Consider the following 18,120-nt stretch of genomic DNA (forward strand, 5'->3'; position numbering starts at 1 on the left):
ATATTTTGACTTGTCCTTGCACATTGGCTGAGAAAAGCATAAACTGCGGGATGTTGCACAATTGCGTTTCTGCTGAGCCCCAGACCTTAGTCTGCTCTAAACAACTTTCTCAAACTCCTGCTTGGTCTTCCTTTTCTTGTCAGAAAGCGGTACACCAAAAGGAGCAGGTACAGTTGCCGAAACCCGGGATCGAACCAGGGACCTTTAGATCTTCAGTCTAACGCTCTCCCAACTGAGCTATTTCGGCCTTTTCTGCCTAATCTTGATGACAATTCTGGGGTACCATGTGCTGGTGTGAAGGAATGACAATGACGAGTGACATTTTTATGTCTATGCATTTAGCCGGAAAGGAAAACAGGCAGCAAGATACTTTACTTTGTTCCAGGTGAAACTAAGCAACCACTCTGTTAGGAACAACAGGCACATGAGAAGCGAAAGAATCAAACACGCACTGGCCTAATTCATGGGAAAGTCATATAATCAAAGGTAGGGTTATCCCTGTTAAGGATACAACAATTGCCAAAACCCAGGATCGAACCAGGGACCTTTAGATCTTCAGTCTAACGCTCTCCCAACTGAGCTATTTCGGCACTTTAGAAAGGGTTTGGCCAGGAGACACGTGGCACCGTGCGTCGACTCGAAGGGGTCATTGAGCCCTTAAAGGAGGTTTATAGTCACAGCATCCACTTTTCTTTGATAACATCAGCATTGTACCCACAGTAAAAACAATAGTTATTTTTGACAAGCTCGGTTCAAAAATCTCCTTTCATGTTGTGATTGATGCCTGTCTGCTGGCCATCTATTTCCACAACTTCCTAGATTTCCAGCATAGTTTTCAGTTTCTCCCCTGATTTTTACTTTCCGTTTCTATGGACTACACATCAAAAAAGTCATTTTTCTTTCAAATGCGGCTAGGTCTTGTTCCCACGGCTTTCATTGGTATATTGCAGGTGAGCACAGCAAAAATGAAACATGCTGGACTTTTCTTCCCAAGGCTCTGCAGAACTATGCGTTGGTGTACAAATGTCCTATGAAGAAGAAGGGATATTTTGACTTGTCCTTGCACATTGGCTGAGAAAAGCATAAACTGCGGGATGTTGCACAATTGCGTTTCTGCTGAGCCCCAGACCTTAGTCTGCTCTAAACAACTTTCTCAAACTCCTGCTTGGTCTTCCTTTTCTTGTCAGAAAGCGGTACACCAAAAGGAGCAGGTACAGTTGCCGAAACCCGGGATCGAACCAGGGACCTTTAGATCTTCAGTCTAACGCTCTCCCAACTGAGCTATTTCGGCCTTTTCTGCCTAATCTTGATGACAATTCTGGGGTACCATGTGCTGGTGTGAAGGAATGACAAAGACGAGTGACATTTTTATGTCTATGCATTTAGCCGGAAAGGAAAACAGGCAGCAAGATACTTTACTTTGTTCCAGGTGAAACTAAGCAACCACTCTGTTAGGAACAACAGGCACATGAGAAGCGAAAGAATCAAACACGCACTGGCCTAATTCATGGGAAAGTCATATAATCAAAGGTAGGGTTATCCCTGTTAAGGATACAACAATTGCCGAAACCCGGAATCGAACCAGGGACCTTTAGATCTTCAGTCTAACGCTCTCCCAACTGAGCTATTTCGGCACTTTAGAAAGGGTTTGTCCAGGAGACACGTGGCACCGTGCGTCGACTCGAAGGGGTCATTGAGCCCTTAAAGGAGGTTTATAGTCACAGCATCCACTTTTCTTTGATAACATCAGCATTGTACCCACAGTAAAAACAATAGTTATTTTTGACAAGCTCGGTTCAAAAATCTCCTTTCATGTTGTGATTGATGCCTGTCTGCTGGCCATCTATTTCCACAACTTCCTAGATTTCCAGCATAGTTTTCAGTTTCTCCCCTGATTTTTACTTTCCGTTTCTATGGACTACACATCAAAAAAGTCATTTTTCTTTCAAATGCGGCTAGGTCTTGTTCCCACGGCTTTCATTGGTATATTGCAGGTGAGCACAGCAAAAATGAAACATGCTGGACTTTTCTTCCCAAGGCTCTGCAGAACTATGCGTTGGTGTACAAATGTCCTATGAAGAAGAAGGGATATTTTGACTTGTCCTTGCACATTGGCTGAGAAAAGCATAAACTGCGGGATGTTGCACAATTGCATTTCTGCTGAGCCCCAGACCTTAGTCTGCTCTAAACAACTTTCTCAAACTCCTGCTTGGTCTTCCTTTTCTTGTCAGAAAGCGGTACACCAAAAGGAGCAGGTACAGTTGCCGAAACCCGGGATCGAACCAGGGACCTTTAGATCTTCAGTCTAACGCTCTCCCAACTGAGCTATTTCGGCCTTTTCTGCCTAATCTTGATGACAATTCTGGGGTACCATGTGCTGGTGTGAAGGAATGACAAAGACGAGTGACATTTTTATGTCTATGCATTTAGCCGGAAAGGAAAACAGGCAGCAAGATACTTTACTTTGTTCCAGGTGAAACTAAGCAACCACTCTGTTAGGAACAACAGGCACATGAGAAGCGAAAGAATCAAACACGCACTGGCCTAATTCATGGGAAAGTCATATAATCAAAGGTAGGGTTATCCCTGTTAAGGATACAACAATTGCCGAAACCCGGGATCGAACCAGGGACCTTTAGATGTTCAGTCTAACGCTCTCCCAACTGAGCTATTACAGCATTTTAGAAAGGGTTTGTCCAGGAGACACGTGGCACCGTGCGTCGACTCGAAGGGGTCATTGAGCCCTTAAAGGAGGTTTATAGTCACAGCATCCACTTTTCTTTGATAACATCAGCATTGTACCCACAGTAAAAACAATAGTTATTTTTGACAAGCTCGGTTCAAAAATCTCCTTTCATGTTGTGATTGATGCCTGTCTGCTGGCCATCTATTTCCACAACTTCCTAGATTTCCAGCATAGTTTTCAGTTTCTCCCCTGATTTTTACTTTCCGTTTCTATGGACTACACATCAAAAAAGTCATTTTTCTTTCAAATGCGGCTAGGTCTTGTTCCCACGGCTTTCATTGGTATATTGCAGGTGAGCACAGCAAAAATGAAACATGCTGGACTTTTCTTCCCAAGGCTCTGCAGAACTATGCGTTGGTGTACAAATGTCCTATGAAGAAGAAGGGATATTTTGACTTGTCCTTGCACATTGGCTGAGAAAAGCATAAACTGCGGGATGTTGCACAATTGCGTTTCTGCTGAGCCCCAGACCTTAGTCTGCTCTAAACAACTTTCTCAAACTCCTGCTTGGTCTTCCTTTTCTTGTCAGAAAGCGGTACACCAAAAGGAGCAGGTACAGTTGCCAAAACCCAGGATCGAACCAGGGACCTTTAGATCTTCAGTCTAACGCTCTCCCAACTGAGCTATTTTGGCCTTTTCTGCCTAATCTTGATGACAATTCTGGGGTACCATGTGCTGGTGTGAAGGTATGACAAAGACGACTGACATTTTTATGTCTATGCATTTAGCCGGAAAGGAAAACAGGCAGCAAGATACTTTACTTTGTTCCAGGTGAAACTAAGCAACCACTCTGTTAGGAACAACAGGCACATGAGAAGCGAAAGAATCAAACACGCACTGGCCTAATTCATGGGAAAGTCATATAATCAAAGGTAGGGTTATCCCTGTTAAGGATACAACAATTGCCGAAACCCGGGATCAATCCAGGGACCTTTAGATCTTCAGTCTAACGCTCTTACAACTGAGCTATTTCGGCACTTTAGAAAGGGTTTGTCCAGGAGACACGTGGCACCGTGCGTCGACTCGAAGGGGTCATTGAGCCCTTAAAGGAGGTTTATAGTCACAGCATCCACTTTTCTTTGATAACATCAGCATTGTACCCACAGTAAAAACAATAGTTATTTTTGACAAGCTCGGTTCAAAAATCTCCTTTCATGTTGTGATTGATGCCTGTCTGCTGGCCATCTATTTCCACAACTTCCTAGATTTCCAGCATAGTTTTCAGTTTCTCCCCTGATTTTTACTTTCCGTTTCTATGGACTACACATCAAAAAAGTCATTTTTCTTTCAAATGCGGCTAGGTCTTGTTCCCACGGCTTTCATTGGTATATTGCAGGTGAGCACAGCAAAAATGAAACATGCTGGACTTTTCTTCCCAAGGCTCTGCAGAACTATGCGTTGGTGTACAAATGTCCTATGAAGAAGAAGGGATATTTTGACTTGTCCTTGCACATTGGCTGAGAAAAGCATAAACTGCGGGATGTTGCACAATTGCGTTTCTGCTGAGCCCCAGACCTTAGTCTGCTCTAAACAACTTTCTCAAACTCCTGCTTGGTCTTCCTTTTCTTGTCAGAAAGCGGTACACCAAAAGGAGCAGGTACAGTTGCCGAAACCCGGGATCGAACCAGGGACCTTTAGATCTTCAGTCTAATGCTCTCCCAACTGAGCTATTTCGGCCTTTTCTGCCTAATCTTGATGACAATTCTGGGGTACCATGTGCTGGTGTGAAGGAATGACAATGACGAGTGACATTTTTATGTCTATGCATTTAGCCGGAAAGGAAAACAGGCAGCAAGATACTTTACTTTGTTCCAGGTGAACCTAAGCAACCACTCTGTTAGGAACAACAGGCACATGAGAAGCGAAAGAATCAAACACGCACTGGCCTAATTCATGGGAAAGTCATATAATCAAAGGTAGGGTTATCCCTGTTAAGGATACAACAATTGCCGAAACCCGGGATCGAACGAGGGACCTTTAGATCTTCAGTCTAACGCTCTCCCAACTGAGCTATTTCGGCACTTTAGAAAGGGTTTGTCCAGGAGACACGTGGCACCGTGCGTCGACTCGAAGGGGTCATTGAGCCCTTAAAGGAGGTTTATAGTCACAGCATCCACTTTTCTTTGATAACATCAGCATTGTACCCACAGTAAAAACAATAGTTATTTTTGACAAGCTCGGTTCAAAAATCTCCTTTCATGTTGTGATTGATGCCTGTCTGCTGGCCATCTATTTCCACAACTTCCTAGATTTCCAGCATAGTTTTCAGTTTCTCCCCTGATTTTTACTTTCCGTTTCTATGGACTACACATCAAAAAAGTCATTTTTCTTTCAAATGCGGCTAGGTCTTGTTCCCACGGCTTTCATTGGTATATTGCAGGTGAGCACAGCAAAAATGAAACATGCTGGACTTTTCTTCCCAAGGCTCTGCAGAACTATGCGTTGGTGTACAAATGTCCTATGAAGAAGAAGGGATATTTTGACTTGTCCTTGCACATTGGCTGAGAAAAGCATAAACTGCGGGATGTTGCACTATTGCGTTTCTGCTGAGCCCCAGACCTTAGTCTGCTCTAAACAACTTTCACAAACTCCTGCTTGGTCTTCCTTTTCTTGTCAGAAAGCGGTACACCAAAAGGAGCAGATACAGTTGCCGAAACCCGGGATCGAACCAGGGACCTTTAGATCTTCAGTCTAACGCTCTCCCAACTGAGCTATTTCGGCCTTTTCTGCCTTATCTTGATGACAATTCTGGGGTACCATGTGCTGGTGTGAAGGAATGACAATGACGAGTGACATTTTTATGTCTATGCATTTAGCCGGAAAGGAAAACAGGCAGCAAGATACTTTACTTTGTTCCAGGTGAAACTAAGCAACCACTCTGTTAGGAACAACAGGCACATGAGAAGCGAAAGAATCAAACACGCACTGGCCTAATTCATGGGAAAGTCATATAATCAAAGGTAGGGTTATCCCTGTTAAGGATACAACAATTGCCGAAACCCGGGATCAATCCAGGGACCTTTAGATCTTCAGTCTAACGCTCTCCCAACTGAGCTATTTCGGCACTTTAGAAAGGGTTTGGCCAGGAGACACGTGGCACCGTGCGTCGACTCGAAGGGGTCATTGAGCCCTTAAAGGAGGTTTATAGTCACAGCATCCACTTTTCTTTGATAACATCAGCATTGTACCCACAGTAAAAACAATAGTTATTTTTGACAAGCTCGGTTCAAAAATCTCCTTTCATGTTGTGATTGATGCCTGTCTGCTGGCCATCTATTTCCACAACTTCCTAGATTTCCAGCATAGTTTTCAGTTTCTCCCCTGATTTTTACTTTCCGTTTCTATGGACTACACATCAAAAAAGTCATTTTTCTTTCAAATGCGGCTAGGTCTTGTTCCCACGGCTTTCATTGGTATATTGCAGGTGAGCACAGCAAAAATGAAACATGCTGGACTTTTCTTCCCAAGGCTCTGCAGAACTATGCGTTGGTGTACAAATGTCCTATGAAGAAGAAGGGATATTTTGACTTGTCCTTGCACATTGGCTGAGAAAAGCATAAACTGCGGGATGTTGCACAATTGCGTTTCTGCTGAGCCCCAGACCTTAGTCTGCTCTAAACAACTTTCTCAAACTCCTGCTTGGTCTTCCTTTTCTTGTCAGAAAGCGGTACACCAAAAGGAGCAGGTACAGTTGCCAAAACCCGGGATCGAACCAGGGACCTTTAGATCTTCAGTCTAACGCTCTCCCAACTGAGCTATTTTGGCCTTTTCTGCCTAATCTTGATGACAATTCTGGGGTACCATGTGCTGGTGTGAAGGTATGACAAAGACGACTGACATTTTTATGTCTATGCATTTAGCCGGAAAGGAAAACAGGCAGCAAGATACTTTACTTTGTTCCAGGTGAAACTAAGCAACCACTCTGTTAGGAACAACAGGCACATGAGAAGCGAAAGAATCAAACACGCACTGGCCTAATTCATGGGAAAGTCATATAATCAAAGGTAGGGTTATCCCTGTTAAGGATACAACAATTGCCGAAACCCAGGATCGAACCAGGGACCTTTAGATCTTCAGTCTAACGCTCTCCCAACTGAGCTATTTCGGCACTTTAGAAAGGGTTTGTCCAGGAGACACGTGGCACCGTGCGTCGACTCGAAGGGGTCATTGAGCCCTTAAAGGAGGTTTATAGTCACAGCATCCACTTTTCTTTGATAACATCAGCATTGTACCCACAGTAAAAACAATAGTTATTTTTGACAAGCTCGGTTCAAAAATCTCCTTTCATGTTGTGATTGATGCCTGTCTGCTGGCCATCTATTTCCACAACTTCCTAGATTTCCAGCATAGTTTTCAGTTTCTCCCCTGATTTTTACTTTCCGTTTCTATGGACTACACATCAAAAAAGTCATTTTTCTTTCAAATGCGGCTAGGTCTTGTTCCCACGGCTTTCATTGGTATATTGCAGGTGAGCACAGCAAAAATGAAACATGCTGGACTTTTCTTCCCAAGGCTCTGCAGAACTATGCGTTGGTGTACAAATGTCCTATGAAGAAGAAGGGATATTTTGACTTGTCCTTGCACATTGGCTGAGAAAAGCATAAACTGCGGGATGTTGCACAATTGCGTTTCTGCTGAGCCCCAGACCTTAGTCTGCTCTAAACAACTTTCTCAAACTCCTGCTTGGTCTTCCTTTTCTTGTCAGAAAGCGGTACACCAAAAGGAGCAGGTACAGTTGCCGAAACCCGGGATCGAACCAGGGACCTTTAGATCTTCAGTCTAACGCTCTCCCAACTGAGCTATTTCGGCCTTTTCTGCCTAATCTTGATGACAATTCTGGGGTACCATGTGCTGGTGTGAAGGAATGACAAAGACGAGTGACATTTTTATGTCTATGCATTTAGCCGGAAAGGAAAACAGGCAGCAAGATACTTTACTTTGTTCCAGGTGAAACTAAGCAACCACTCTGTTAGGAACAACAGGCACATGAGAAGCGAAAGAATCAAACACGCACTGGCCTAATTCATGGGAAAGTCATATAATCAAAGGTAGGGTTATCCCTGTTAAGGATACAACAATTGCCGAAACCCGGGATCGAACCAGGGACCTTTAGATGTTCAGTCTAACGCTCTCCCAACTGAGCTATTACAGCATTTTAGAAAGGGTTTGTCCAGGAGACACGTGGCACCGTGCGTCGACTCGAAGGGGTCATTGAGCCCTTAAAGGAGGTTTATAGTCACAGCATCCACTTTTCTTTGATAACATCAGCATTGTACCCACAGTAAAAACAATAGTTATTTTTGACAAGCTCGGTTCAAAAATCTCCTTTCATGTTGTGATTGATGCCTGTCTGCTGGCCATCTATTTCCACAACTTCCTAGATTTCCAGCATAGTTTTCAGTTTCTCCCCTGATTTTTACTTTCCGTTTCTATGGACTACACATCAAAAAAGTCATTTTTCTTTCAAATGCGGCTAGGTCTTGTTCCCACGGCTTTCATTGGTATATTGCAGGTGAGCACAGCAAAAATGAAACATGCTGGACTTTTCTTCCCAAGGCTCTGCAGAACTATGCGTTGGTGTACAAATGTCCTATGAAGAAGAAGGGATATTTTGACTTGTCCTTGCACATTGGCTGAGAAAAGCATAAACTGCGGGATGTTGCACAATTGCGTTTCTGCTGAGCCCCAGACCTTAGTCTGCTCTAAACAACTTTCTCAAACTCCTGCTTGGTCTTCCTTTTCTTGTCAGAAAGCGGTACACCAAAAGGAGCAGGTACAGTTGCCAAAACCCGGGATCGAACCAGGGACCTTTAGATCTTCAGTCTAACGCTCTCCCAACTGAGCTATTTTGGCCTTTTCTGCCTAATCTTGATGACAATTCTGGGGTACCATGTGCTGGTGTGAAGGTATGACAAAGACGACTGACATTTTTATGTCTATGCATTTAGCCGGAAAGGAAAACAGGCAGCAAGATACTTTACTTTGTTCCAGGTGAAACTAAGCAACCACTCTGTTAGGAACAACAGGCACATGAGAAGCGAAAGAATCAAACACGCACTGGCCTAATTCATGGGAAAGTCATATAATCAAAGGTAGGGTTATCCCTGTTAAGGATACAACAATTGCCGAAACCCGGGATCAATCCAGGGACCTTTAGATCTTCAGTCTAACGCTCTCACAACTGAGCTATTTCGGCACTTTAGAAAGGGTTTGTCCAGGAGACACGTGGCACCGTGCGTCGACTCGAAGGGGTCATTGAGCCCTTAAAGGAGGTTTATAGTCACAGCATCCACTTTTCTTTGATAACATCAGCATTGTACCCACAGTAAAAACAATAGTTATTTTTGACAAGCTCGGTTCAAAAATCTCCTTTCATGTTGTGATTGATGCCTGTCTGCTGGCCATCTATTTCCACAACTTCCTAGATTTCCAGCATAGTTTTCAGTTTCTCCCCTGATTTTTACTTTCCGTTTCTATGGACTACACATCAAAAAAGTCATTTTTCTTTCAAATGCGGCTAGGTCTTGTTCCCACGGCTTTCATTGGTATATTGCAGGTGAGCACAGCAAAAATGAAACATGCTGGACTTTTCTTCCCAAGGCTCTGCAGAACTATGCGTTGGTGTACAAATGTCCTATGAAGAAGAAGGGATATTTTGACTTGTCCTTGCACATTGGCTGAGAAAAGCATAAACTGCGGGATGTTGCACAATTGCGTTTCTGCTGAGCCCCAGACCTTAGTCTGCTCTAAACAACTTTCTCAAACTCCTGCTTGGTCTTCCTTTTCTTGTCAGAAAGCGGTACACCAAAAGGAGCAGGTACAGTTGCCGAAACCCGGGATCGAACCAGGGACCTTTAGATCTTCAGTCTAATGCTCTCCCAACTGAGCTATTTCGGCCTTTTCTGCCTAATCTTGATGACAATTCTGGGGTACCATGTGCTGGTGTGAAGGAATGACAATGACGAGTGACATTTTTATGTCTATGCATTTAGCCGGAAAGGAAAACAGGCAGCAAGATACTTTACTTTGTTCCAGGTGAACCTAAGCAACCACTCTGTTAGGAACAACAGGCACATGAGAAGCGAAAGAATCAAACACGCACTGGCCTAATTCATGGGAAAGTCATATAATCAAAGGTAGGGTTATCCCTGTTAAGGATACAACAATTGCCGAAACCCGGGATCGAACGAGGGACCTTTAGATCTTCAGTCTAACGCTCTCCCAACTGAGCTATTTCGGCACTTTAGAAAGGGTTTGTCCAGGAGACACGTGGCACCGTGCGTCGACTCGAAGGGGTCATTGAGCCCTTAAAGGAGGTTTATAGTCACAGCATCCACTTTTCTTTGATAACATCAGCATTGTACCCACAGTAAAAACAATAGTTATTTTTGACAAGCTCGGTTCAAAAATCTCCTTTCATGTTGTGATTGATGCCTGTCTGCTGGCCATCTATTTCCACAACTTCCTAGATTTCCAGCATAGTTTTCAGTTTCTCCCCTGATTTTTACTTTCCGTTTCTATGGACTACACATCAAAAAAGTCATTTTTCTTTCAAATGCGGCTAGGTCTTGTTCCCACGGCTTTCATTGGTATATTGCAGGTGAGCACAGCAAAAATGAAACATGCTGGACTTTTCTTCCCAAGGCTCTGCAGAACTATGCGTTGGTGTACAAATGTCCTATGAAGAAGAAGGGATATTTTGACTTGTCCTTGCACATTGGCTGAGAAAAGCATAAACTGCGGGATGTTGCACTATTGCGTTTCTGCTGAGCCCCAGACCTTAGTCTGCTCTAAACAACTTTCACAAACTCCTGCTTGGTCTTCCTTTTCTTGTCAGAAAGCGGTACACCAAAAGGAGCAGATACAGTTGCCGAAACCCGGGATCGAACCAGGGACCTTTAGATCTTCAGTCTAACGCTCTCCCAACTGAGCTATTTCGGCCTTTTCTGCCTTATCTTGATGACAATTCTGGGGTACCATGTGCTGGTGTGAAGGAATGACAATGACGAGTGACATTTTTATGTCTATGCATTTAGCCGGAAAGGAAAACAGGCAGCAAGATACTTTACTTTGTTCCAGGTGAAACTAAGCAACCACTCTGTTAGGAACAACAGGCACATGAGAAGCGAAAGAATCAAACACGCACTGGCCTAATTCATGGGAAAGTCATATAATCAAAGGTAGGGTTATCCCTGTTAAGGATACAACAATTGCCGAAACCCGGGATCGAACCAGGGACCTTTAGATCTTCAGTCTAACGCTCTCCCAACTGAGCTATTTCGGCACTTTAGAAAGGGTTTGGCCAGGAGACACGTGGCACCGTGCGTCGACTCGAAGGGGTCATTGAGCCCTTAAAGGAGGTTTATAGTCACAGCATCCACTTTTCTTTGATAACATCAGCATTGTACCCACAGTAAAAACAATAGTTATTTTTGACAAGCTCGGTTCAAAAATCTCCTTTCATGTTGTGATTGATGCCTGTCTGCTGGCCATCTATTTCCACAACTTCCTAGATTTCCAGCATAGTTTTCAGTTTCTCCCCTGATTTTTACTTTCCGTTTCTATGGACTACACATCAAAAAAGTCATTTTTCTTTCAAATGCGGCTAGGTCTTGTTCCCACGGCTTTCATTGGTATATTGCAGGTGAGCACAGCAAAAATGAAACATGCTGGACTTTTCTTCCCAAGGCTCTGCAGAACTATGCGTTGGTGTACAAATGTCCTATGAAGAAGAAGGGATATTTTGACTTGTCCTTGCACATTGGCTGAGAAAAGCATAAACTGCGGGATGTTGCACAATTGCGTTTCTGCTGAGCCCCAGACCTTAGTCTGCTCTAAACAACTTTCTCAAACTCCTGCTTGGTCTTCCTTTTCTTGTCAGAAAGCGGTACACCAAAAGGAGCAGGTACAGTTGCCAAAACCCGGGATCGAACCAGGGACCTTTAGATCTTCAGTCTAACGCTCTCCCAACTGAGCTATTTTGGCCTTTTCTGCCTAATCTTGATGACAATTCTGGGGTACCATGTGCTGGTGTGAAGGTATGACAAAGACGACTGACATTTTTATGTCTATGCATTTAGCCGGAAAGGAAAACAGGCAGCAAGATACTTTACTTTGTTCCAGGTGAAACTAAGCAACCACTCTGTTAGGAACAACAGGCACATGAGAAGCGAAAGAATCAAACACGCACTGGCCTAATTCATGGGAAAGTCATATAATCAAAGGTAGGGTTATCCCTGTTAAGGATACAACAATTGCCGAAACCCAGGATCGAACCAGGGACCTTTAGATCTTCAGTCTAACGCTCTCCCAACTGAGCTATTTCGGCACTTTAGAAAGGGTTTGTCCAGGAGACACGTGGCACCGTGCGTCGACTCGAAGGGGTCATTGAGCCCTTAAAGGAGGTTTATAGTCACAGCATCCACTTTTCTTTGATAACATCAGCATTGTACCCACAGTAAAAACAATAGTTATTTTTGACAAGCTCGGTTCAAAAATCTCCTTTCATGTTGTGATTGATGCCTGTCTGCTGGCCATCTATTTCCACAACTTCCTAGATTTCCAGCATAGTTTTCAGTTTCTCCCCTGATTTTTACTTTCCGTTTCTATGGACTACACATCAAAAAAGTCATTTTTCTTTCAAATGCGGCTAGGTCTTGTTCCCACGGCTTTCATTGGTATATTGCAGGTGAGCACAGCAAAAATGAAACATGCTGGACTTTTCTTCCCAAGGCTCTGCAGAACTATGCGTTGGTGTACAAATGTCCTATGAAGAAGAAGGGATATTTTGACTTGTCCTTGCACATTGGCTGAGAAAAGCATAAACTGCGGGATGTTGCACAATTGCGTTTCTGCTGAGCCCCAGACCTTAGTCTGCTCTAAACAACTTTCTCAAACTCCTGCTTGGTCTTCCTTTTCTTGTCAGAAAGCGGTACACCAAAAGGAGCAGGTACAGTTGCCGAAACCCGGGATCGAACCAGGGACCTTTAGATCTTCAGTCTAACGCTCTCCCAACTGAGCTATTTCGGCCTTTTCTGCCTAATCTTGATGACAATTCTGGGGTACCATGTGCTGGTGTGAAGGAATGACAATGACGAGTGACATTTTTATGTCTATGCATTTAGCCGGAAAGGAAAACAGGCAGCAAGATACTTTACTTTGTTCCAGGTGAACCTAAGCAACCACTCTGTTAGGAACAACAGGCACATGAGAAGCGAAAGAATCAAACACGCACTGGCCTAATTCATGGGAAAGTCATATAATCAAAGGTAGGGTTATCCCTGTTAAGGATACAACAATTGCCGAAACCCGGGATCGAACCAGGGACCTTTAGATCTTCAGTCTAACGCTCTCCCAACTGAGCTATTTCGGCACTTTAGAAAGGGTTTGTCCAGGAGACACGTGGCACCGTGCGTCGACTCGAAGGGGTCATTGAGCCCTTAAAGGAGGTTTATAGTCACAGCATCCACTTTTCTTTGATAACATCAGCATTGTACCCACAGTAAAAACAATAGTTATTTTTGACAAGCTCGGTTCAAAAATCTCCTTTCATGTTGTGATTGATGCCTGTCTGCTGGCCATCTATTTCCACAACTTCCTAGATTTCCAGCATAGTTTTCAGTTTCTCCCCTGATTTTTACTTTCCGTTTCTATGGACTACACATCAAAAAAGTCATTTTTCTTTCAAATGCGGCTAGGTCTTGTTCCCACGGCTTTCATTGGTATATTGCAGGTGAGCACAGCAAAAATGAAACATGCTGGACTTTTCTTCCCAAGGCTCTGCAGAACTATGCGTTGGTGTACAAATGTCCTATGAAGAAGAAGGGATATTTTGACTTGTCCTTGCACATTGGCTGAGAAAAGCATAAACTGCGGGATGTTGCACAATTGCGTTTCTGCTGAGCCCCAGACCTTAGTCTGCTCTAAACAACTTTCACAAACTCCTGCTTGGTCTTCCTTTTCTTGTCAGAAAGCGGTACACCAAAAGGAGCAGGTACAGTTGCCGAAACCCGGGATCGAACCAGGGACCTTTAGATCTTCAGTCTAACGCTCTCCCAACTGAGCTATTTCGGCCTTTTTTGCCTAATCTTGATGACAATTCTGGGGTACCATGTGCTGGTGTGAAGGAATGACAATGACGAGTGACATTTTTATGTCTATGCATTTAGCCGGAAAGGAAAACAGGCAGCAAGATACTTTACTTTGTTCCAGGTGAAACTAAGCAACCACTCTGTTAGGAACAACAGGCACATGAGAAGCGAAAGAATCAAACACGCACTGGCCTAATTCATGGGAAAGTCATATAATCAAAGGTAGGGTTATCCCTGTTAAGGATACAACAATTGCCGAAACCCGGGATCGAACCAGGGACCTTTAGATCTTCAGTCTAACGCTCTCCCAACTGAGCTATTTCGGCACTTTAGAAAGGGTTTGTCCAGGAGACACGTGGCACCGTGCGTCGACTCGAAGGGGTCATTGAGCCCTTAAAGGAGGTTTATAGTCACAGCATCCACTTTTCTTTGATAACATCAGCATTGTACCCACAGTAAAAACAATAGTTATTTTTGACAAGCTCGGTTCAAAAATCTCCTTTCATGTTGTGATTGATGCCTGTCTGCTGGCCATCTATTTCCACAACTTCCTAGATTTCCAGCATAGTTTTCAGTTTCTCCCCTGATTTTTACTTTCCGTTTCTATGGACTACACATCAAAAAAGTCATTTTTCTTTCAAATGCGGCTAGGTCTTGTTCCCACGGCTTTCATTGGTATATTGCAGGTGAGCACAGCAAAAATGAAACATGCTGGACTTTTCTTCCCAAGGCTCTGCAGAACTATGCGTTGGTGTACAAATGTCCTATGAAGAAGAAGGGATATTTTGACTTGTCCTTGCACATTGGCTGAGAAAAGCATAAACTGCGGGATGTTGCACAATTGCGTTTCTGCTGAGCCCCAGACCTTAGTCTGCTCTAAACAACTTTCTCAAACTCCTGCTTGGTCTTCCTTTTCTTGTCAGAAAGCGGTACACCAAAAGGAGCAGGTACAGTTGCCAAAACCCGGGATCGAACCAGGGACCTTTAGATCTTCAGTCTAACGCTCTCCCAACTGAGCTATTTTGGCCTTTTCTGCCTAATCTTGATGACAATTCTGGGGTACCATGTGCTGGTGTGAAGGTATGACAAAGACGACTGACATTTTTATGTCTATGCATTTAGCCGGAAAGGAAAACAGGCAGCAAGATACTTTACTTTGTTCCAGGTGAAACTAAGCAACCACTCTGTTAGGAACAACAGGCACATGAGAAGCGAAAGAATCAAACATGCACTGGCCTAATTCATGGGAAAGTCATATAATCAAAGGTAGGGTTATCCCTGTTAAGGATACAACAATTGCCGAAACCCGGGATCGAACCAGGGACCTTTAGATCTTCAGTCTAACGCTCTCCCAACTGAGCTATTTCGGCACTTTAGAAAGGGTTTGTCCAGGAGACACGTGGCACCGTGCGTCGACTCGAAGGGGTCATTGAGCCCTTAAAGGAGGTTTATAGTCACAGCATCCACTTTTCTTTGATAACATCAGCATTGTACCCACAGTAAAAACAATAGTTATTTTTGACAAGCTCGGTTCAAAAATCTCCTTTCATGTTGTGATTGATGCCTGTCTGCTGGCCATCTATTTCCACAACTTCCTAGATTTCCAGCATAGTTTTCAGTTTCTCCCCTGATTTTTACTTTCCGTTTCTATGGACTACACATCAAAAAAGTCATTTTTCTTTCAAATGCGGCTAGGTCTTGTTCCCACGGCTTTCATTGGTATATTGCAGGTGAGCACAGCAAAAATGAAACATGCTGGACTTTTCTTCCCAAGGCTCTGCAGAACTATGCGTTGGTGTACAAATGTCCTATGAAGAAGAAGGGATATTTTGACTTGTCCTTGCACATTGGCTGAGAAAAGCATAAACTGCGGGATGTTGCACAATTGCGTTTCTGCTGAGCCCCAGACCTTAGTCTGCTCTAAACAACTTTCTCAAACTCCTGCTTGGTCTTCCTTTTCTTGTCAGAAAGCGGTACACCAAAAGGAGCAGGTACAGTTGCCGAAACCCGGGATCGAACCAGGGACCTTTAGATCTTCAGTCTAACGCTCTCCCAACTGAGCTATTTCGGCCTTTTCTGCCTAATCTTGATGACAATTCTGGGGTACCATGTGCTGGTGTGAAGGAATGACAATGACGAGTGACATTTTTATGTCTATGCATTTAGCCGGAAAGGAAAACAGGCAGCAAGATACTTTACTTTGTTCCAGGTGAACCTAAGCAACCACTCTGTTAGGAACAACAGGCACATGAGAAGCGAAAGAATCAAACACGCACTGGCCTAATTCATGGGAAAGTCATATAATCAAAGGTAGGGTTATCCCTGTTAAGGATACAACAATTGCCGAAACCCGGGATCGAACCAGGGACCTTTAGATCTTCAGTCTAATGCTCTCCCAACTGAGCTATTTCGGCACTTTAGAAAGGGTTTGTCCAGGAGACACGTGGCACCGTGCGTCGACTCGAAGGGGTCATTGAGCCCTTAAAGGAGGTTTATAGTCACAGCATCCACTTTTCTTTGATAACATCAGCATTGTACCCACAGTAAAAACAATAGTTATTTTTGACAAGCTCGGTTCAAAAATCTCCTTTCATGTTGTGATTGATGCCTGTCTGCTGGCCATCTATTTCCACAACTTCCTAGATTTCCAGCATAGTTTTCAGTTTCTCCCCTGATTTTTACTTTCCGTTTCTATGGACTACACATCAAAAAAGTCATTTTTCTTTCAAATGCGGCTAGGTCTTGTTCCCACGGCTTTCATTGGTATATTGCAGGTGAGCACAGCAAAAATGAAACATGCTGGACTTTTCTTCCCAAGGCTCTGCAGAACTATGCGTTGGTGTACAAATGTCCTATGAAGAAGAAGGGATATTTTGACTTGTCCTTGCACATTGGCTGAGAAAAGCATAAACTGCGGGATGTTGCACAATTGCGTTTCTGCTGAGCCCCAGACCTTAGTCTGCTCTAAACAACTTTCACAAACTCCTGCTTGGTCTTCCTTTTCTTGTCAGAAAGCGGTACACCAAAAGGAGCAGGTACAGTTGCCGAAACCCGGGATCGAACCAGGGACCTTTAGATCTTCAGTCTAACGCTCTCCCAACTGAGCTATTTCGGCCTTTTTTGCCTAATCTTGATGACAATTCTGGGGTACCATGTGCTGGTGTGAAGGAATGACAATGACGAGTGACATTTTTATGTCTATGCATTTAGCCGGAAAGGAAAACAGGCAGCAAGATACTTTACTTTGTTCCAGGTGAAACTAAGCAACCACTCTGTTAGGAACAACAGGCACATGAGAAGCGAAAGAATCAAACACGCACTGGCCTAATTCATGGGAAAGTCATATAATCAAAGGTAGGGTTATCCCTGTTAAGGATACAACAATTGCCGAAACCCGGGATCGAACCAGGGACCTTTAGATCTTCAGTCTAACGCTCTCCCAACTGAGCTATTTCGGCACTTTAGAAAGGGTTTGTCCAGGAGACACGTGGCACCGTGCGTCGACTCGAAGGGGTCATTGAGCCCTTAAAGGAGGTTTATAGTCACAGCATCCACTTTTCTTTGATAACATCAGCATTGTACCCACAGTAAAAACAATAGTTATTTTTGACAAGCTCGGTTCAAAAATCTCCTTTCATGTTGTGATTGATGCCTGTCTGCTGGCCATCTATTTCCACAACTTCCTAGATTTCCAGCATAGTTTTCAGTTTCTCCCCTGATTTTTACTTTCCGTTTCTATGGACTACACATCAAAAAAGTCATTTTTCTTTCAAATGCGGCTAGGTCTTGTTCCCACGGCTTTCATTGGTATATTGCAGGTGAGCACAGCAAAAATGAAACATGCTGGACTTTTCTTCCCAAGGCTCTGCAGAACTATGCGTTGGTGTACAAATGTCCTATGAAGAAGAAGGGATATTTTGACTTGTCCTTGCACATTGGCTGAGAAAAGCATAAACTGCGGGATGTTGCACAATTGCGTTTCTGCTGAGCCCCAGACCTTAGTCTGCTCTAAACAACTTTCTCAAACTCCTGCTTGGTCTTCCTTTTCTTGTCAGAAAGCGGTACACCAAAAGGAGCAGGTACAGTTGCCGAAACCCGGGATCGAACCAGGGACCTTTAGATCTTCAGTCTAATGCTCTCCCAACTGAGCTATTTCGGCCTTTTCTGCCTAATCTTGATGACAATTCTGGGGTACCATGTGCTGGTGTGAAGGAATGACAATGACGAGTGACATTTTTATGTCTATGCATTTAGCCGGAAAGGAAAACAGGCAGCAAGATACTT

At 43.7% G+C, this 18,120-nt stretch overlaps 1 non-coding gene across 1 annotated transcript; it reads right to left on the minus strand.

The window, feature by feature from the left end:
• Window positions 1–1,561: 1,561 nt before the first annotated feature.
• On the minus strand, window positions 1,562–1,634 carry TRNAF-GAA (transfer RNA phenylalanine (anticodon GAA)). The gene has a single exon. It is a non-coding gene; the product is annotated as a tRNA-Phe (tRNA).
• Between the last annotated feature and the right edge of the window lie 16,486 nt (window positions 1,635–18,120).

Source organism: Lithobates pipiens, unplaced genomic scaffold, assembly GCF_037356315.1.
Source record: "Lithobates pipiens isolate NorthernLeopardFrog02 unplaced genomic scaffold, aLitPip1_a1.2 Scaffold_18, whole genome shotgun sequence".
Lineage (NCBI taxonomy): Eukaryota > Metazoa > Chordata > Amphibia > Anura > Ranidae > Lithobates > Lithobates pipiens.